At 33.3% G+C, this 22,742-nt stretch overlaps 1 protein-coding gene across 1 annotated transcript in view; it reads left to right on the top strand.

Annotated features, from left to right (window-relative positions):
• Window positions 1-22,742, top strand: part of LOC310938170 (histone H3.2) — a gene marked incomplete at its 3' end in the record, with an annotated part of 195,261 nt that overhangs the window by 122,097 nt on the left and 50,422 nt on the right. The window lies entirely within an intron of this gene.

Genomic DNA, 22,742 nt, shown 5'->3' on the forward strand with positions numbered 1-22,742 from the left:
TTGGAGACATAGTATAGTATGACCTACTACATAGTATGGTATGACGTTTTGTCAAGTTTTGGACCAAAAAAACGTTTTTCAAAAAAATGGTCAGATTTTGGACGACATAGTATAGTATGTCGTTTTTGTCAAATTTTGGACCAAATTTTTTTTCTCCAGAAATGGCCACATTTTGGAGACATAGTATAGTATGACGTACTACATAGTATAGTATGACGTTTTTGTCAAGTTTTGGACCAAAAAACGTTTTTCAAAAAAATGGTCAGATTTTGGACGACATAGTATAGTATGTCGTTTTTGTCAAATTTTGGACCAAATTTTTTTTTCTAAAAATTGTCACATTTTAGAGACATAGTATAGTATGACGTACTACATAGTATGGTATGACGTTTTGTCAAGTTTTGGACCAAAAAAACGTTTTTCAAAAAAATGGTCAGATTTTGGACGACATAGTATAGTATGTCGTTTTTGTCAAATTTTGGACCAAATTTTTTTTTCTAAAAATTGTCACATTTTGGAGACATAGTATAGTATGACCTACTACATAGTATGGTATGACGTTTTGTCAAGTTTTGGACCAAAAAAACGTTTTTCAAAAAAATGGTCAGATTTTGGACGACATAGTATAGTATGTCGTTTTTGTCAAATTTTGGACCAAATTTTTTTTCTCCAGAAATGGCCACATTTTGGAGACATAGTATAGTATGACGTACTACATAGTTCAGTGTGACGTTTTTGTCAAGTTTTGGACCAAAAAACGTTTTTCAAAAAAATGGTCAGATTTTGGACGACATAGTATAGTATGTCGTTTTTGTCAAATTTTGGACCAAATTTTTTTTCTCCAAAAATGGTCACATTTTGGAGACATAGTATAGTATGACATACTACATAGTATAGTATGACGTTTTTGTCAAGTTTTGGACCAAAAAAACGTTTTTCAAAAAAATGGTCAGATTTTGGACGACATAGTATAGTATGTCGTTTTTGTCAAATTTTGGACCAAATTTTTTTTTCTAAAAATTGTCACATTTTGGAGACATAGTATAGTATGACATACTACATAGTATAGTATGACGTTTTTGTCAAGTTTTGGACCAAAAAAACGTTTTTCAAAAAAATTGTCAGATTTTGGACGACATAGTATAGTATGTCGTTTTTGTCAAATTTTGGACCAAATTTTTTTTTCTAAAAATTGTCACATTTTGGAGACATAGTATAGTATGACGTACTACATAGTATGGTATGACGTTTTGTCAAGTTTTGGACCAAAAAAAGTTTTTCAAAAAAAGTATCAGACTTTGGACGACATAGTATAGTATGTCGTTTTTGTCAAATTTTGGACAAAAATTTTTTTCTCCAGAAATGGCCACATTTTGGTGACATAGTATAGTATGACGTACTACATAGTTCAGTGTGACGTTTTTGTCAAGTTTTGGACCAAAAAACGTTTTTCAAAAAAATGGTCAGATTTTGGACGACATAGTATAGTATGTCGTTTTTGTCAAATTTTGGACCAAATTTTTTTTCTCCAAAAATGGTCACATTTTGGAGACATAGTATAGTATGACATACTACATAGTATAGTATGACGTTTTTGTCAAGTTTTGGACCAAAAAAACGTTTTTCCAAAAAAATGGTCAGATTTTGGACGACATAGTATAGTATGTCGTTTTTGTCAAATTTTGGACCAAATTTTTTTTTCTAAAAATTGTCACATTTTGGAGACATAGTATAGTATGACCTACTACATAGTATGGTATGACGTTTTGTCAAGTTTTGGACCAAAAAAACGTTTTTCAAAAAAAGTATCAGATTTTGGACGACATAGTATAGTATGTCGTTTTTGTCAAATTTTGGACAAAAATTTTTTTCTCCAGAAATGGCCACATTTTGGAGACATAATATAGTATGACGTACTACATAGTTCAGTGTGACGTTTTTGTCAAGTTTTGGACCAAAAAACGTTTTTCAAAAAAATGGTCAGATTTTGGACGACATAGTATAGTATGTCGTTTTTGTCAAATTTTGGACCAAATTTTTTTTCTCCAAAAATGGTCACATTTTGGAGACATAGTATAGTATGACATACTACATAGTATAGTATGTCGTTTTTGTCAAATTTTGGACCAAATTTTTTTTTCTAAAAATTGTCACATTTTGGAGACATAGTATAGTATGACGTACTACATAGTATGGTATGACGTTTTGTCAAGTTTTGGACCAAAAAAAGTTTTTCAAAAAAAGTATCAGATTTTGGACGACATAGTATAGTATGTCGTTTTTGTCAAATTTTGGACCAAAGTTTTTTTTTCTAAAAATTGTCACATTTTGGAGACATAGTATAGTATGACCTACTACATAGTATGGTATGACGTTTTGTCAAGTTTTGGACCAAAAAAAACGTTTTTCAAAAAAAGTATCAGATTTTGGACGACATAGTATAGTATGTCGTTTTTGTCAAATTTTGGACAAAAAATTTTTTCTCCAGAAATGGCCACATTTTGGAGACATAGTATAGTATGACATACTACATAGTATAGTATGACGTTTTTGTCAAGTTTTGGACCAAAAAAACGTTTTTCAAAAAAATGGTCAGATTTTGGACGACATAGTATAGTATGTCGTTTTTGTCAAATTTTGGACAAAATTTTTTTTTCTAAAAATTGTCACATTTTAGAGACATAGTATAGTATGACGTACTACATAGTATGGTATGACGTTTTGTCAAGTTTTGGACCAAAAAAACGTTTTTCAAAAAAATGGTCAGATTTTGGACGACATAGTATAGTATGTCGTTTTTGTCAAATTTTGGACCAATTTTTTTTTTCTAAAAATTGTCACATTTTGGAGACATAGTATAGTATGACCTACTACATAGTATGGTATGACGTTTTGTCAAGTTTTGGACCAAAAAAACGTTTTTCAAAAAAATGGTCAGATTTTGGACGACATAGTATAGTATGTCGTTTTTGTCAAATTTTGGACCAAATTTTTTTTCTCCAGAAATGGCCACATTTTGGAGACATAGTATAGTATGACGTACTACATAGTATAGTATGACGTTTTTGTCAAGTTTTGGACCAAAAAACGTTTTTCAAAAAAATGGTCAGATTTTGGACGACATAGTATAGTATGTCGTTTTTGTCAAATTTTGGACCAAATTTTTTTTTCTAAAAATTGTCACATTTTAGAGACATAGTATAGTATGACGTACTACATAGTATGGTATGACGTTTTGTCAAGTTTTGGACCAAAAAAACGTTTTTCAAAAAAATGGTCAGATTTTGGACGACATAGTATAGTATGTCGTTTTTGTCAAATTTTGGACCAAATTTTTTTTTCTAAAAATTGTCACATTTTGGAGACATAGTATAGTATGACCTACTACATAGTATGGTATGACGTTTTGTCAAGTTTTGGACCAAAAAAACGTTTTTCAAAAAAATGGTCAGATTTTGGACGACATAGTATAGTATGTCGTTTTTGTCAAATTTTGGACCAAATTTTTTTTCTCCAGAAATGGCCACATTTTGGAGACATAGTATAGTATGACGTACTACATAGTTCAGTGTGACGTTTTTGTCAAGTTTTGGACCAAAAAACGTTTTTCAAAAAAATGGTCAGATTTTGGACGACATAGTATAGTATGTCGTTTTTGTCAAATTTTGGACCAAATTTTTTTTCTCCAAAAATGGTCACATTTTGGAGACATAGTATAGTATGACATACTACATAGTATAGTATGACGTTTTTGTCAAGTTTTGGACCAAAAAAACGTTTTTCAAAAAAATGGTCAGATTTTGGACGACATAGTATAGTATGTCGTTTTTGTCAAATTTTGGACCAAATTTTTTTTTCTAAAAATTGTCACATTTTGGAGACATAGTATAGTATGACATACTACATAGTATAGTATGACGTTTTTGTCAAGTTTTGGACCAAAAAAACGTTTTTCAAAAAAATTGTCAGATTTTGGACGACATAGTATAGTATGTCGTTTTTGTCAAATTTTGGACCAAATTTTTTTTTCTAAAAATTGTCACATTTTGGAGACATAGTATAGTATGACGTACTACATAGTATGGTATGACGTTTTGTCAAGTTTTGGACCAAAAAAAGTTTTTCAAAAAAAGTATCAGACTTTGGACGACATAGTATAGTATGTCGTTTTTGTCAAATTTTGGACAAAAATTTTTTTCTCCAGAAATGGCCACATTTTGGTGACATAGTATAGTATGACGTACTACATAGTTCAGTGTGACGTTTTTGTCAAGTTTTGGACCAAAAAACGTTTTTCAAAAAAATGGTCAGATTTTGGACGACATAGTATAGTATGTCGTTTTTGTCAAATTTTGGACCAAATTTTTTTTCTCCAAAAATGGTCACATTTTGGAGACATAGTATAGTATGACATACTACATAGTATAGTATGACGTTTTTGTCAAGTTTTGGACCAAAAAAACGTTTTTCCAAAAAAATGGTCAGATTTTGGACGACATAGTATAGTATGTCGTTTTTGTCAAATTTTGGACCAAATTTTTTTTTCTAAAAATTGTCACATTTTGGAGACATAGTATAGTATGACCTACTACATAGTATGGTATGACGTTTTGTCAAGTTTTGGACCAAAAAAACGTTTTTCAAAAAAAGTATCAGATTTTGGACGACATAGTATAGTATGTCGTTTTTGTCAAATTTTGGACAAAAATTTTTTTCTCCAGAAATGGCCACATTTTGGAGACATAATATAGTATGACGTACTACATAGTTCAGTGTGACGTTTTTGTCAAGTTTTGGACCAAAAAACGTTTTTCAAAAAAATGGTCAGATTTTGGACGACATAGTATAGTATGTCGTTTTTGTCAAATTTTGGACCAAATTTTTTTTCTCCAAAAATGGTCACATTTTGGAGACATAGTATAGTATGACATACTACATAGTATAGTATGTCGTTTTTGTCAAATTTTGGACCAAATTTTTTTTTCTAAAAATTGTCACATTTTGGAGACATAGTATAGTATGACGTACTACATAGTATGGTATGACGTTTTGTCAAGTTTTGGACCAAAAAAAGTTTTTCAAAAAAAGTATCAGATTTTGGACGACATAGTATAGTATGTCGTTTTTGTCAAATTTTGGACCAAAGTTTTTTTTTCTAAAAATTGTCACATTTTGGAGACATAGTATAGTATGACCTACTACATAGTATGGTATGACGTTTTGTCAAGTTTTGGACCAAAAAAACGTTTTTCAAAAAAAGTATCAGATTTTGGACGACATAGTATAGTATGTCGTTTTTGTCAAATTTTGGACAAAAAATTTTTTCTCCAGAAATGGCCACATTTTGGAGACATAGTATAGTATGACATACTACATAGTATAGTATGACGTTTTTGTCAAGTTTTGGACCAAAAAAACGTTTTTCAAAAAAATGGTCAGATTTTGGACGACATAGTATAGTATGTCGTTTTTGTCAAATTTTGGACAAAATTTTTTTTTCTAAAAATTGTCACATTTTAGAGACATAGTATAGTATGACGTACTACATAGTATGGTATGACGTTTTGTCAAGTTTTGGACCAAAAAAACGTTTTTCAAAAAAATGGTCAGATTTTGGACGACATAGTATAGTATGTCGTTTTTGTCAAATTTTGGACCAATTTTTTTTTTCTAAAAATTGTCACATTTTGGAGACATAGTATAGTATGACCTACTACATAGTATGGTATGACGTTTTGTCAAGTTTTGGACCAAAAAAACGTTTTTCAAAAAAATGGTCAGATTTTGGACGACATAGTATAGTATGTCGTTTTTGTCAAATTTTGGACCAAATTTTTTTTCTCCAGAAATGGCCACATTTTGGAGACATAGTATAGTATGACGTACTACATAGTATAGTATGACGTTTTTGTCAAGTTTTGGACCAAAAAACGTTTTTCAAAAAAATGGTCAGATTTTGGACGACATAGTATAGTATGTCGTTTTTGTCAAATTTTGGACCAAATTTTTTTTTCTAAAAATTGTCACATTTTAGAGACATAGTATAGTATGACGTACTACATAGTATGGTATGACGTTTTGTCAAGTTTTGGACCAAAAAAACGTTTTTCAAAAAAATGGTCAGATTTTGGACGACATAGTATAGTATGTCGTTTTTGTCAAATTTTGGACCAAATTTTTTTTTCTAAAAATTGTCACATTTTGGAGACATAGTATAGTATGACCTACTACATAGTATGGTATGACGTTTTGTCAAGTTTTGGACCAAAAAAACGTTTTTCAAAAAAATGGTCAGATTTTGGACGACATAGTATAGTATGTCGTTTTTGTCAAATTTTGGACCAAATTTTTTTTCTCCAGAAATGGCCACATTTTGGAGACATAGTATAGTATGACGTACTACATAGTTCAGTGTGACGTTTTTGTCAAGTTTTGGACCAAAAAACGTTTTTCAAAAAAATGGTCAGATTTTGGACGACATAGTATAGTATGTCGTTTTTGTCAAATTTTGGACCAAATTTTTTTTCTCCAAAAATGGTCACATTTTGGAGACATAGTATAGTATGACATACTACATAGTATAGTATGACGTTTTTGTCAAGTTTTGGACCAAAAAAACGTTTTTCAAAAAAATGGTCAGATTTTGGACGACATAGTATAGTATGTCGTTTTTGTCAAATTTTGGACCAAATTTTTTTTTCTAAAAATTGTCACATTTTGGAGACATAGTATAGTATGACATACTACATAGTATAGTATGACGTTTTTGTCAAGTTTTGGACCAAAAAAACGTTTTTCAAAAAAATTGTCAGATTTTGGACGACATAGTATAGTATGTCGTTTTTGTCAAATTTTGGACCAAATTTTTTTTTCTAAAAATTGTCACATTTTGGAGACATAGTATAGTATGACGTACTACATAGTATGGTATGACGTTTTGTCAAGTTTTGGACCAAAAAAAGTTTTTCAAAAAAAGTATCAGACTTTGGACGACATAGTATAGTATGTCGTTTTTGTCAAATTTTGGACAAAAATTTTTTTCTCCAGAAATGGCCACATTTTGGTGACATAGTATAGTATGACGTACTACATAGTTCAGTGTGACGTTTTTGTCAAGTTTTGGACCAAAAAACGTTTTTCAAAAAAATGGTCAGATTTTGGACGACATAGTATAGTATGTCGTTTTTGTCAAATTTTGGACCAAATTTTTTTTCTCCAAAAATGGTCACATTTTGGAGACATAGTATAGTATGACATACTACATAGTATAGTATGACGTTTTTGTCAAGTTTTGGACCAAAAAAACGTTTTTCCAAAAAAATGGTCAGATTTTGGACGACATAGTATAGTATGTCGTTTTTGTCAAATTTTGGACCAAATTTTTTTTTCTAAAAATTGTCACATTTTGGAGACATAGTATAGTATGACCTACTACATAGTATGGTATGACGTTTTGTCAAGTTTTGGACCAAAAAAAACGTTTTTCAAAAAAAGTATCAGATTTTGGACGACATAGTATAGTATGTCGTTTTTGTCAAATTTTGGACAAAAATTTTTTTCTCCAGAAATGGCCACATTTTGGAGACATAATATAGTATGACGTACTACATAGTTCAGTGTGACGTTTTTGTCAAGTTTTGGACCAAAAAACGTTTTTCAAAAAAATGGTCAGATTTTGGACGACATAGTATAGTATGTCGTTTTTGTCAAATTTTGGACCAAATTTTTTTTCTCCAAAAATGGTCACATTTTGGAGACATAGTATAGTATGACATACTACATAGTATAGTATGTCGTTTTTGTCAAATTTTGGACCAAATTTTTTTTTCTAAAAATTGTCACATTTTGGAGACATAGTATAGTATGACGTACTACATAGTATGGTATGACGTTTTGTCAAGTTTTGGACCATAAAAAGTTTTTCAAAAAAAGTATCAGATTTTGGACGACATAGTATAGTATGTCGTTTTTGTCAAATTTTGGACAAATTTTTTTTTCTCCAGAAATGGCCACATTTTGGAGACATAGTATAGTATGACGTACTACATAGTTCAGTGTGACGTTTTTGTCAAGTTTTGGACCAAAAAACGTTTTTCAAAAAAATGGTCAGATTTTGGACGACATAGTATAGTATGTCGTTTTTGTCAAATTTTGGACCAAATTTTTTTTCTCCAAAAATGGTCACATTTTGGAGACATAGTATAGTATGGCGTACTACATAGTATAGTATGACGTTTTTGTCAAGTTTTGGACCAAAAAAACGTTTTTCAAAAAAATGGTCAGATTTTGGACGACATAGTATAGTATGTCGTTTTTGTCAAATTTTGGACCAAATTTTTTTCCTCCAAAAATGGTCACATTTTGGAGACATAGTATAGTATGACGTACTACATAGTATAGTATGACGTTTTTGTCAAGTTTTGGACCAAAAAAACGTTTTTCAAAAAAATGGTCAGATTTTGGACGACATAGTATAGTATGTCGTTTTTGTCAAATCTTGGACCAAATTTTATTTTCTAAAAATGGTCACATTTTGGAGACATAGTATAGTATGACGTACTACATAGTATGGTATGACGTTTTGTCAAGTTTTGGACAAAAAAAAACGTTTTTCAAAAAATGGTCAGATTTTGGACGACATAGTATAGTATGTCGTTTTTGTCAAATTTTGGACCACATTTTTTTTTCTAAAAATTGTCACATTTTGGAGACATAGTATAGTATGACCTACTACATAGTATGGTATGACGTTTTGTCAAGTTTTGGACCAAAAAAACGTTTTTCAAAAAAATGGTCAGATTTTGGACGACATAGTATAGTATGTCGTTTTTGTCAAATTTTGGACCAAATTTTATTTTCTAAAAATGGTCACATTTTGGAGACATAGTATAGAATGACGTTTTTGTCAAGTTTTGGACCAAAAAAAGTTTTTCAAAAAAAAATTCAGATTTTGGACGACATAGTATAGTATGTCGTTTTTGTCAAATTTTGGACCAAATCTTTTTTTTTCCAAAAATGGCCAAATTTTGGAGACATAGTATAGTATGTCGTTTTTGTCAAGTTTTGGACCAAAAAAAGTTTTTCAAAAAAAGTATCAGATTTTGGACGACATAGTATAGTATGTCGTTTTTGTCAAATTTTGGACCAAATTTTTTTTCTCCAGAAATGGCCACATTTTGGAGACATAGTATAGTATGACATACTACATAGTATAGTATGACGTTTTTGTCAAGTTTTGGACCAAAAAAACGTTTTTCAAAAAAATGGTCAGATTTTGGACGACATAGTATAGTATGTCGTTTTTGTCAAATTTTGGACCAAATTTTTTTTCTCCGAAAATGGTCACATTTTGGAGACATAGTATAGTATGACATACTACATAGTATAGTATGACGGTTTGGTCAAGTTTTGGACCAAAAAAACGTTTTTCAAAAAAATGGTCAGATTTTGGACGACATAGTATATAGTATGTCGTTTTTGTCAAATTTTGGACCAAATTTTTTTTCTCCAAAAATGGTCACATTTTGGTGACATAGTATAGTATGACGTACTACATAGTATAGTATGACGTTTTTGTCAAGTTTTGGACCAAAAAAACGTTTTTCAAAAAAATGGTCAGACTTTGGACGACACAGTATAGTATGTCGTTTTTGTCAAATTTTGGACCAAATTTTTTTTCTCCAAAAATGGTCACATTTTGGAGACATAGTATAGTATGACCTACTACATAGTATGGTATGACGTTTTGGTCAAGTTTTGGACCAAAAAAACGTTTTTCAAAAAAATGGTCAGATTTTGGACGACATAGTATAGTATGTCGTTTTTGTCAAATTTTGGACCAAATTTTATTTTCTAAAAATGGTCAGATTTTGGACGACATAGTATAGTATGTCGTTTTTGTCAAATTTTGGACCAAATTTTTTTTCTCCGAAAATGGTCACATTTTGGAGACATAGTATAGTATGACATACTACATAGTATAGTATGACGGTTTGGTCAAGTTTTGGACCAAAAAAACGTTTTTCAAAAAAATGGTCAGATTTTGGACGACATAGTATAGTATGTCGTTTTTGTCAAATTTTGGACCAAATTTTTTTTCTCCAAAAATGGTCACATTTTGGAGACATAGTATAGTATGACGTACTGCATAGTATAGTATGACGTTTTTGTCAAGTTTTGGACCAAAAAAACGTTTTTCAAAAAAATGGTCAGACTTTGGACGACACAGTATAGTATGTCGTTTTTGTCAAATTTTGGACCAAATTTTTTTTCTCCAAAAATGGTCACATTTTGGAGACATAGTATAGTATGACGTACTACATAGTATAGTGTGACGTTTTGGTCAAGTTTTGGACCAAAAAAACGTTTTTCAAAAAAATGGTCAGATTTTGGACGACATAGTATAGTATGTCGTTTTTGTCAAATTTTGGACCAAATTTTTTTTCTCCAAAAATTGTCACATTTTGGAGACATAGTATAGTATGACGTACTACATAGTATAGTATGACGTTTTTGTCAAGTTTTGGACCAAAAAAACGTTTTTCAAAAAAATGGTCAGACTTTGGACGACACAGTATAGTATGTCGTTTTTGTCAAATTTTGGACCAAATTTTTTTTCTCCAAAAATGGTCACATTTTGGAGACATAGTATAGTATGACGTACTACATAGTATAGTGTGACGTTTTTGTCAAGTTTTGGACCAAAAAAAGTTTTTCAAAAAAATTGTCAGATTTTGGACGACATAGTATAGTATGTCGTTTTTGTCAAATTTTGGACCAAATTTTATTTTCTAAAAATGGTCACATTTTGGAGACACAGTATAGAATGACGTTTTTGTCAAGTTTTGGACCAAAAAAAGTTTTTTAAAAAAAATTCAGATTTTGGACGACATAGTATAGTATGTCGTTTTTGTCAAATTTTGGACCAAATCTTTTTTTTTTCCAAAAATGGCCAAATTTTGGAGACATCGTATAGTATGTCGCTTTTGTCAAATTTTGGACCAACATTTTTTCTCACCTATGACTTAAGTTAATGACAAATTTAGTTTTGTCACCAATTGGATTTGAACCTACAATCTTTGGCTTACAAGGGCACTGTCTTAACCATTAGGCCACTGTGACTCTGAACAACTTTGACAAGTCTTTTGTATGAGGTTTTTTTTTGTCAAAGTTTGGACGACATAGTATAGTATGTCGTTTTTTGTCAAATTTTGGACCAAAACTTTTTTCTCCAAAAATGGTCGCATTTTGGAAACATAGTATAGTATGAGGTACTACATAGTATAGTGTGACGTTTTTGTCAAGTTTTGGACCAAAAAAAAGTTTTTCAAAAATATTGTCAGTTCTTGGACGACATAGTATAGTATGTCGTTTTTGTCAAATTTTGGACCAAATGGTCGCATTTTGGAAACATAGTATAGTATGAGGTACTACATAGTATAGTGTGACGTTTTTGTCAAGTTTTGGACCAAAAAACGTTTTTCAAAAAAATGGTCAGATTTTGGACGACATAGTATAGTATGTCGTTTTTGTCAAATTTTGGACCAATGTTTTTTTTCTCCAAAACTGGCCACATTTTGGAGACATAGTATAGTATGGCGTACTACATTGTATAGTGTGACGTTTTTGTCAAGTTTTGGACCAAAAAAAGTTTTTCAAAAAAATTGTCAGATTTTGGACGACATAGTATAGTATGTCGTTTTTGTCAAATTTTGGACCAAATTTTATTTTCTAAAAATGGTCACATTTTGGAGACATAGTATAGAATGACGTTTTTGTCAAGTTTTGGACCAAAAATTTTTTTCTCCAGAAATGGCCACATTTTGGAGACATAGTATAGTATGACGTACTACATAGTATAGTATGACGTACTACATAGTATAGTGTGACGTTTTTGTCAAGTTTTGGCCCAAAAAAAAGGTTTTTCAAAATTTTTTTCACATTTTGGCCGACATAGAATAGTATGATGTACTACATAGTATAGTATGACGTTTTTTACTATACTATGTCGTCGACCTCAATGTCATACTATTGGACATTTAATGTTTTAAAAATATTTTGGACGACATAGTGTTGTATGTCTATATAGTATGTCAAATTTTGCCTTTTTTTTGTTACAAACAAAAAATGTCAGCTAGCTCCTTTGAGGCTTTCTCAAGCCTTTCCAGGGCTAGCTCTTTCCTCCCATTATTCCAGAGTCGTCGATGATGAAGTTGAAATCCTCGTTAAAATTGAAATGACGCAAACGCACGAACGCGACGGAGAGTTTTAGTTTGGTTTTTGGAAGTTGTTTTGTTAGTTTTTGAAGGTTTTTAGTTTGATTTTGTTGTTTTTGAAACACCCAGACAGACACACACATATGAGTAGACACATACCTGCAGTGGGATTCGAACCCACGACGTTGTGAGTAGAGATGCGACGTCCTTGTCCACTGGTCCATCTTCAGCGCTAGCGATTCTAACATGAAATAAGTGAACTGATGACAAAGAGTTTGTCCAGAATAATTGTCAAAAAAACATCTCAAATTTTGGACGACATAGTATAGTATGTCGTTTTTGTCAAATTTTGGACAAAATTTTTTTTCTCCAAAAATGGCCACATTTTGGAGACCTAGTATAGTATGACGTACTGCATAGTATAGTGTGACGTTTTTGTCAAGTTTTGGACCAAAAAAAAGTTTTTCAAAAATATTGTCAGTTCTTGGACGACATAGTATAGTATGTCGTTTTTGTCAAATTTTGGACCAAATTTTTTTTCTCCAAAACTGGCCACATTTTGGAGACATAGTATAGTATGGCGTACTACATAGTATAGAATGACGTTTTTGTCAAGTTTTGGACCAAAAAAAGTTTTTCAAAAAAAAATTCTGATTTTGGACGACATAGTATAGTATGTCGTTTTTGTCAAATTTTGGACCAAATCTTTTTTTTTTCCAAAAATGGCCAAATTTTGGAGACATAGTATAGTATGACGTACTGCATAGTATAGTGTGACGTTTTTGTCAAGTTTTGGACCAAAAAAACGTTTTTCAAAAAAACTGTCAGATTTTGGACGACATAGTATAGTATGACTTATTTTTGTCAAATGATACTATATTACTATATTGTATGTCATCTAAAATTTGACCCAAAAGTACTCTCACCAAGAACTCTCTCTCTCTTCTTTATGTAGGAACCTGATTTTCAAACTTCTGATTTCCATATTGATCTAGGTCACACTGGGGCCACAGCAGAACTGGGTCACCCAGATACGGCAGCGATCGGGGGACGGCTTCAAAGAAACGGCTTGGACTGGAGTCCTCGTGAGAGAGCGGACGAGTCCGGATCCCCTCAGGACCAGAGTCCAGGTCCAGATTACAGAGGCAAACCAAGACATCTGTCATCAGCGTCATCAGTTACAAACTCAATGACTTCATTAAATATATACATACACATATATATGTCCTATTTATTTTCAGGTTTTACCTACAGCCCTTTTTATTTTATTATTTTTATATTTCCGATTTAACGGTGAGGTGTGTATTCCCCGTGAGGCCTCGCTGCAGAATCACAGCCTGTGATTTAAAGACAGTTTGAGGTTATTTCTGCTCTCTTTTCTCCTCCTGCTGTTCAACACAGGACTTGATGTACTGGTCCTAATAAGAGTGTCCTGATCCTAAGTGCTGTTGTTTGTGTTCATGGGCTGGAGGCTGGAGAGGAGGCGTCTCACTGTGAGCGTGATACAGAGAGAGTTTAACGACGACAGAGAAGCAGCTTTTTACATTTTTACACCAGATGATGATGATGATGAGTGTGCACACGCTCTTTATTCAACAAGGAGATGTTAACAACTCAAGGTTCAATAAAAACAAACATGACGTTTTTGTCAAATTTTGGACCAAAACATAAAAAAAAAAAAAAATAAAAAAAAAAATGTTGGATGTCATAGTATAGTATGACGTTTTCGTTTGTCAAATTTTCGACCATAATTCTTTTTTTTCAAAAAATTGGCAAATTTTATATGACATAGTATAGTATGATGTTTTTGTCAAATTTTTGGACGAAAATATTTTCAAAAAAATTGTCAAATTTTGGACGAAACAGTATAGTATGTTTTGGTCAAACTTTCAACCAAAATTTTTTTTTAACCAAAAAAATGTTTTGCAAAAAAATTGTCAAATGTTGGACATCATAGTATAGTATGTCGTTTTTGTCAAATTTTGGACCAAATCTTTTTTTCTCCAAAAATGGCCACATTTTGGAGACATAGTATAGTATGACATACTACATTGTATAGTATGACGTTTTTGTCAAGTTTTAGACCAAAAAAATGTTTTTCAAAAAAATTGTCGGATTTTGGACGACATAGTATAGTATGTCGTTTTTGTCAAATTTTCGACCAAATTTTGTTTTTTTTCAAAAATGGTCACATTTTGGAGACATAGTATAGTATGACGTTTTGGTAATAATTTGGACGACAGAATAGTATGACGTTTTTGGTAAAATTTTGTAAGTCTTGACTTTTTTTTGTCACAAACAAAAAACGTCAGCTAGCTCCTTTGAGGCTTTTTCAAGCCTTTTCAGGGCTAGCTCTTTCCTCCCATTATTCCAGAGTCGTCGATGATGAAGTTGAAATCCTTGTTGAAATTGAAATGACGCAAACGCACGAACGCGACGGAGAGTTTTAGTTTGGTTTTTGGAAGTTGTTTTGTTTGGTTTTGAAGGTTTTTAGTTTGGTTTTGTTGTTTTTTGAAACACCCAGACAGACGCACACATATGAGTAGACACATACCTGCAGTGGGATTCGAACCCACGACGTTGTGAGTAGAGATGCGACGTCCTTGTCCACTGGTCCATCTTCAGCGCTAGCGATTCTCACATGAAATAAGTGAACTGATGACAAAGAGTTTGTCCAGAATAATTGTCAAAAAAATTGTATACTATGGGATTTTGTCAAATTTTGGGACAACATGGTACAGTATGACGTTTTTGTAAAATTTTGAACCAAACATTTTTTTTCAAAAAAATTGTCAAATTTTTAACGACATACTATAGTATGAAGTTTGGCAAATTTTGGACCAACATTTTTTTTTTCAAAATATTGTCAAATTTTGGACGACATAATATAGTATGAAGTTTTGTCAAATGTTTGACCAAAAGTTTTTTTCCAAAAATTTTCAAATTTCGGACGACATAGTATAGTATGACGTTTTTGTCAAATTGTCTACTAAAATTTTTTTTTTAATGTGAAATTTTGGACGACATATTATTGTATGATGTTTTTGTCAAATTTTGGACCAACATTTTTTTTTCTAAATTTAGGATGATATAGTACAGTATGAAGTTTTTGTCAAATTATGGACCAAATTTTTTTTTTCAAAAAAATTGTCGCATTTTGGACCAACAATTTTTCTTCAAAAAAATTGTCACATTTTTGGATGACATAGTATCGTATGACGTTTTTGTAAAATGTTGAGTCACATTTTTTTTCAAAACACACACATATATATGTATGTCCTATTTATTTTCAGGTTTTACCTACAGCCTTTTTAATTTCTTATTTTTGTATCTCTGATTTAACGATTCCCTGTTGAATAAAGAGACGTTAACAACTCAACATGCAATAAAAACACTCCATGATATTTTACGGGGGCCATGAACCCCACAGACATAACAAAAATCACTGCTGACGATGGGGACGACACAGAGACGTGGACTCGTTCAGATGAAGTGTGTCCTCGTCCTTTCATCTGTCCCCGTCTCTGCTCTTTCATTCATACATCCCATCATCAACATGGAGAGCGCTGAACGACACACACACACACACACACACACACACACACACACACACACACACACACACACACACACACACACACACACACACACACACACACACACACACACAGTGTTATTGTCTGAGTCAGAGAGCACTTTAATGAATATTCAATGACTCTCACTGTGACCCGCGTGTCTTCTCCAACAGCAGTTTTAATATCACGACACTTGTCCTTTGTCTTTTACGATGTCCTTGTTTTTGTCGTAGTGTTCACTGAAACACAAGCACAAGCGCGGTGAGTTAAACCTTAACAACTGTAACCTTTACATTCAATTCAGTTATTTAAATAAGATTTTCCAGGCAACAGTCGGAACCAGGAATGGCGTCACATCTGAAATACGTCCTTCCGAGTTTCCTCAGAGCTTCAAAAGCTGGATATGTGATGTGATTTTCAATTTTTTTTCAATTTTTTTAATGACACAGCATAGTATGAAGTTTTGTAAAATTATTGACCAAAATTGTTTTGTTTCTTTTTAATTGTCAAATTTTGAAAGAAAACATTTTTCTTTCAAAATTTTTTTCAAATTTTGGACGAAATAGTATAGTATGAATTTTTGTAAAATTTTGGAACAAACATTTTTTTTCCAAAGGACCAACATTTTTTTTTTCAAATTTAATTTTTTTTTTGTACGACATAGTATAGTATGAAGTTTTGTCAAATTTTTGACCAAAATTGTTTTGTTTCTTTTTAATTGTCAAATTTTGGACCAACATTCTTCTTTCAAAATTTTTTTCAAATTTTGGAAAAAATAGTGTAGTATGAATTTTTGTAAAATTTTGGAACAAACATTTTTTTTCCAAAAAATTGTCTAATTTGGACCAATATTTTTTTTTTCAAATTTAAAAAAAAAATTTGGACGACATAGTATAGTATGAAGTTTTGTCAAATTTTTGACCAAAATTGTTTTGTTTCTTTTTAATTGTCAAATTTTGGACCAACATTTTTCTTTCAAATTTTTTTTCAAATTTTGGACGAAATAGTATAGTATGAATTTTTGTAAAATTTTGGAACAAACATTTTTTTTCCAAAAAATTGTCTAATTTGGACCAACATTTTTTTTTTCAAATTTAAAAAAAAATTTGGACGACATAGTATAGTATGAAGTTTTGTCAAATTTTTGACCAAAATTGTTTTGTTTCTTTTTAATTGTCAAATTTTGGACCAACATTTTTCTTTGAAATTTTTTTTCAAATTTTGGACGAAATAGTATAGTATGAATTTTTGTAAAATTTTGGAACAAACATTTTTTTCCAAAAAATTGTCTAATTTGGACCAACATTTTTTTTTTCAAATTTAAATTTTTTTTTGTACGACATAGTATAGTATGAAGTTTTGTCAAATTTTTGACCAAAATTGTTTTGTTTCTTTTTAATTGTCAAATTTTGGACCATTTTCCTTTCAAAATTTTTGTAAAATTTTGGACGAAATAGTATAGTATGAATTTTTGTAAAATTTTGGAACAAACATTTTTTTTCCAAAAAATTGTCTAATTTGGACCAACATTTTTTTTTCAAATTTAAATTTTTTTTTGGACGACATAGTATAGTATGAAGTTTTGTCAAATTTTTGACCACGATTTTATTTATTTTTCCCCGTGTTTTTAAAGATTTGTTTCCAATATTATTTTTTCCAAATAATTTTTTCCGTGATCTTTTTTCAATAATATTTTTGTCGTTTTTTTACGAGATCTTTTTTTTCCAATAACTTTTTTATGAGATTTTTTCAATAATTTTTTCCCCATGTTTTATTTTCCGTGTCTTGTTCAGACACTAATATTAGCTTTAGTATCTGCATACTTGCGTTAGTATTTATCAAAAAGCTGTAAAACTTAACAATCTGTCTGATCCAAAGGTGAAAATCGTAACTTTTAAAACCTTTTCTATCACTTCTGTTCCTGCCGTTAGCATGCTAACCAGCTAGCCTGACTCATCATATATGCCACATTAGCTATAGACCATAGAGGAAAACCTCATATTTTAAACAACACAATCATTTTTACTGTGTGACACAGTGACACAAATAAAAGAGAAAGGCTTCATTTTGAAGACAAAAAGTAGATCTTTATTTAAAGATTTTCTATCAGGCACTAGAGTTATCATTTTTTCTTTAAAACACGAGCAAAGCGGCTACCTGGGTCACATGGTACACAGTTCAGAGGAGATGGAAGACGACAACATAATACGTCATCACACAGTGGTTTAACGCGAAGATCAAATGATATCACACACGGTCAACAGAGGGCGGTAAAAACACTTGAAGTACAGACGTTTGTTCTCCTTCAAAATAAAACAATCGAATATTTAAAAAAATAAATGCCATAATAATGAAGCGGAACACAGCGTTCAGTTGCTACTGCAGTTCACAGCTCAGCGTATTATGGCTTTGGGTATAAAAATCTAAACGTTTACACGTCGTCGGGTTACGTAAAAGACGACAACAACGGCGGCGGCTCGTAAAAAGTGCACAAAAATATGCTACGGTGACGCTACGTAGTCTTTGGAGAGGGGCGGAGTCACAATGTGGCCTTTTTGGATGGAGGAGGTGAGTTGAAATAGTGAAAATGTCTTTTGTTTAATTAAATTTTCATGAAGCTACATCAGTGTTTACTGCTTCTGTTTCTCTCTCGAGGACACATTAGCTCATAAAATGGACTCCAAAAAAAAGCAGAATTTACAACTCACAACAACTTAGTTTCGTGTCGTCGTAAATAACGTAAAACTTTTTTTGTCCTTTAATTTTTTGTAATTAAAGGGCCTAAATTTCCAAAAAATGCCAAAAGGTGAGATAAGAGCTGTTTATAAAAGGGGGAGGAGCCTGTACCAGTGAAGCAAAGAGAGAGCCAATGGCAAAATTAGCATGCAGTAGCTGGTGTTTGACCAGAGAGGGCAGTAGATATAGTATGTGGATGTATAACCCGCTAATGACCATCATGATATTCAGGCCGTCTGGATTTATTTTGATTTTATGGCTGTAGAATTGACAAAATTTTATGTTCTTCTGCTTCTTTGTTGTTGTTTTTTAACAAAGATTTCATTTTTCCATATCTGGCAGTTATTTATTCCACAGTTTAGGAATCACGGTACTGAGAAGCTGACGTCGCAAGCGAGCGATTACGCGGTAAGTATACGGGCGCAATTTAGGCGCTCTATTTCTACCGCTGTATCCTCCACACGAGGGTCGCGCGGGGCGCAATCTTAGCTAACGTCGGGCGAGAGGCGGGGTCAAAGGGTCGCCAGTCCAACGTTTTTGAATTTTCTAGATATCACAAAACGGTCCAGGAGTTACGGCGACGAGAAAAACCGGGAAACACAAGAGTTGAGCAAGACTTGAGGATAAAGTAAACACAACACCACCACCGCTACTCGTCGGGCGCCAACGCTAAGCTAACTACATTCAGATTAACGTGACGTTGAAGAACCTTTTAACGCCGACCTACTTTCTCGACACGACGTTCCGCCGGGATCGCTGTCGTACGACTTTACGTGACTTTAGCATCGTCTTTGTGTGGAAAATATGTGGAGAAAAATGTCAGTCTGTCTGTTGCGTACGTGTGAACTCGCAAACAAACTTTGTCAACAAGAACAACATCTTACACCAACTCACTCACACACACACACACACACACAGTTTTGGCTCACTCTCACTCCTCGTTGGCAGCGTCGACGCTCGGCCTTGTTGCTGTTGCTAGGCGACGGTTAGCTTCGTGCCAGGTAATTTATAGACTTTTTTTTTTTTTTTTTTTTCGAGCGTGTGGGAAAATAAAAAGGTGGTGGATGGATTTATGTTGTTATGTTAAGTGACAGCAGCGGCAGAATCAGCTCTGATGTTCCGACAGAAAAACTCCGGAAAAAGTGTGTGAGGGACGTTTTGACGACCACGTGTGACGTGGAAATAAAACGACGACTATTTAAACTCACGACACGCTATATTTAAAAGACGAACAAAGCGACGATCTGATCTTCTGTCTTGCCAGAAAAAAAAAATCCTCCTCCTCCTCCTCGTTTGCAAACTCTCAAAAACTTCACTTTCCTGTATTTAATGTTTTATGAATGTCTACAAAGCCCAGAATCTGCTCTAAATCGTCTGTGGACGGACGTGAAGCCACATTTGCACTGCAGGGACTTAGAAAAGCAGCCTACTTTACTCACACGGTCTAGTTTTTGTCCTCATTTCGCTGCAGGCGATGTGAAGGAAAGGCCCAGAGCTGTTACAGGGTCGTCACAGTCGTTGCAGAGACAGTAATTAACGTTTCTCTGGTATTCACTTCCTGTTTACAGTTTTTGACGGATCAATCCAAATTTTTTGCGACAGGTAGGTGATCGCCTAAGTATGCTGCCATTAAATTTAGGTAAGAATCGACCCATTGATGACATCACAAAAAATATTCAAATTTGAAGAAATCCCTATTTAGTGTTAATGGGCGAAATTGTGGAAAAAACTTTGAATATCTCCATCAAAACTCATCGGATTCTAACAAATTTTGGTACATGTATGCAAGATAAGATACTCGACCGTTATACTAAGTTTGATTTGGATCTGACCCAGATTGCGGATTTCGGGATAATTTTAATTTAACATGATCAAGATGTGTATATCTTGAACATTTTGGTAAGAATCGACCCACTGATTTCATCACAAAAACTATACCAATTTGAAAAAATCCCTCTTTAATATCAATGGGCGAAGTGTTGGAAAAAAACGTAAAATATCTCCGTCAAAACTTATCGGATTCAAACTAATTTTGGTACGTGTATGCGGGATAAGATTCTCTACCGTAATACTAAGTTTGATTTGGATCTGACCCAGATTGCGGATTTGGCGATAATTTAAATTTAACATGTTCAAGATGTGTATATCTCAGCGACATCGCAACAGGTCAGGGTGAATTTTGTCAAAATGGTAATAGCTATGCGTGGGTAAAGTGCTATACAGATCTAGAATCTAGACTTTGACCCTATCGGTTGTTCCACTAAGCAGCTGCAAATATACGTCCCTTCAGAGGAAAGTTTGCAATTCAAACATTGGTAACAACTGCAAAAAAAGAGTCGGTAAATAAAAAGTGAGTGGGCCTAAAGTTGAGCCTTGGGGAACACCGCAATGCAACGTACAGCTTTTCTATAAATATTCATCAGTGCTAATAAACACACACAATAAAAACATTTGAACAAATTAAAAAAATAAATAAATACAAAGCATCTGCTGAGCTCAGTTTCTTTTCTCTTTTTTTTGTGATTCATGTTTTAGTGCGGAGGAGTTTGAGATGACACGGCGTGGGCGTAAGAAGATTGGAAAATAGGATTTTTCTGCTTCTCCATCACATTTTTCATTTTTTCCACTTGGGCAACAAAGAAAATATTGAGTAGAAAATATGTATATGTATATATATATGTGTATATACACAAATGTGTACATACGTATATATACACAGTCAATGAAAATGTGTGGAAAAACACATCAGGTGTGTGCGAACGACGACATTAATTTGTGATACAAACAGAGAAAATGTCACATTAACATAATGTGTGAGCGTTGACTGCAGCTCGGCTAACGCTCGCTAATCCTCGCTCTCTCTCTGCTCTTTGCTAACAAACAACAACAAATAACCAAATAATACGAGCTAAGTGATCACATCATCACCATCATCTGCCGTGTTTTCTTTCTGCAGTAAAAAAAAAAAAAAACACACTGCGGCACGACCGAGCCGTTTATACATCAGCCCACACACACATACACACACACACACACACACACACACACACACACATGCACGTCCTGTTTTCTTTGTTTTTGTTTCACTTGAGGGAAGATTTGCTGTAAGTTGTTTTCTTCACTGAACCTCTGAATGTGGGTTCGTCGCTAACGCTAACGCTAACCTGACGACCGTGGAGTCCCAGAAGCAACGGGAGTCACTCGCGGGTCCTCGGATGAGTCAGCGCTTAATGTGAATGCATGAATAAATAATAAAGTTCAATTATTTTAAATTACCTCCGTTCATTCAGGGTTAATTTCCCAGTTTTTTTGCGGGGGGCGGGGCGGAGAACACTAAAATGCTACATTGATCTGTCAGCTGGTGAAACTCTGCTACAACACGGATTATGACACTGATATACGTTAAAAACACTGTTTTTTCACACTGGGAATTGCTAATCTCGACCGAAACGAACCTCGGAAAGCAACAGTTAGACAAGACGAGAGACGAACAACAAATTAACGGTAAACGCGAAGAAAACGGACGCTAAAAACCGCGACAGCGACGACTTTGGCTCTATTTACACTAGTGCTGGGCGCTAGGTTAACGACGCGGACGACTGACCGGAGAAAGACGCGCGTGACATTACCAGTTAGCTCCGTTAGCTGCATTAGCGCCGTTAGCTGCATTAACGCCGTTAGCTGCATTAGCGCAGTTAGCGCGCCTACAGTGGAACTGGAGCAGTCTGTTTATCAAACGAAAAGAGCAGCGCTACAAATAACGTTACTAGCGTACCTGTGTACCGCGTATGTGTGCCTCTGTTTTTAAAGCCTAGCGTTACTTTAGAGATTAATTTTAACAATCGCGAGTCACTTAACAAAGTCACGTAAACATGACGTCACACGTGTCTTTTTTCCGGTCAGTCGTCATAGAAACGTGTCGTTAGCGCGCCCAGCACTAACTTACACGTTTATGGCTACTTGGACTCGAATGTAAACTACGTTAAATCGGAGGAGCTACAGTTAAAGAGTCAATCCTGATATTCGATAATAAACCAAGTGAAGAACCACCTGAGACAACTCTAGAACAGAGGACACGCAGGGTTTTCCGAATAAAAGTCCTCGCCGATCCGAGAATCGGACGCTGAAACTCAGATCTACAGGAAACAGCGTGAAATTTGTCCTCGTTTGCTTCCCGTAGAAACCTCTGATCGTACAAATCATACCGGACTGCGGT

Source organism: Microchirus variegatus, assembly GCF_963457635.1.
Source record: "Microchirus variegatus genome assembly, chromosome: 16".
Lineage (NCBI taxonomy): Eukaryota > Metazoa > Chordata > Actinopteri > Pleuronectiformes > Soleidae > Microchirus > Microchirus variegatus.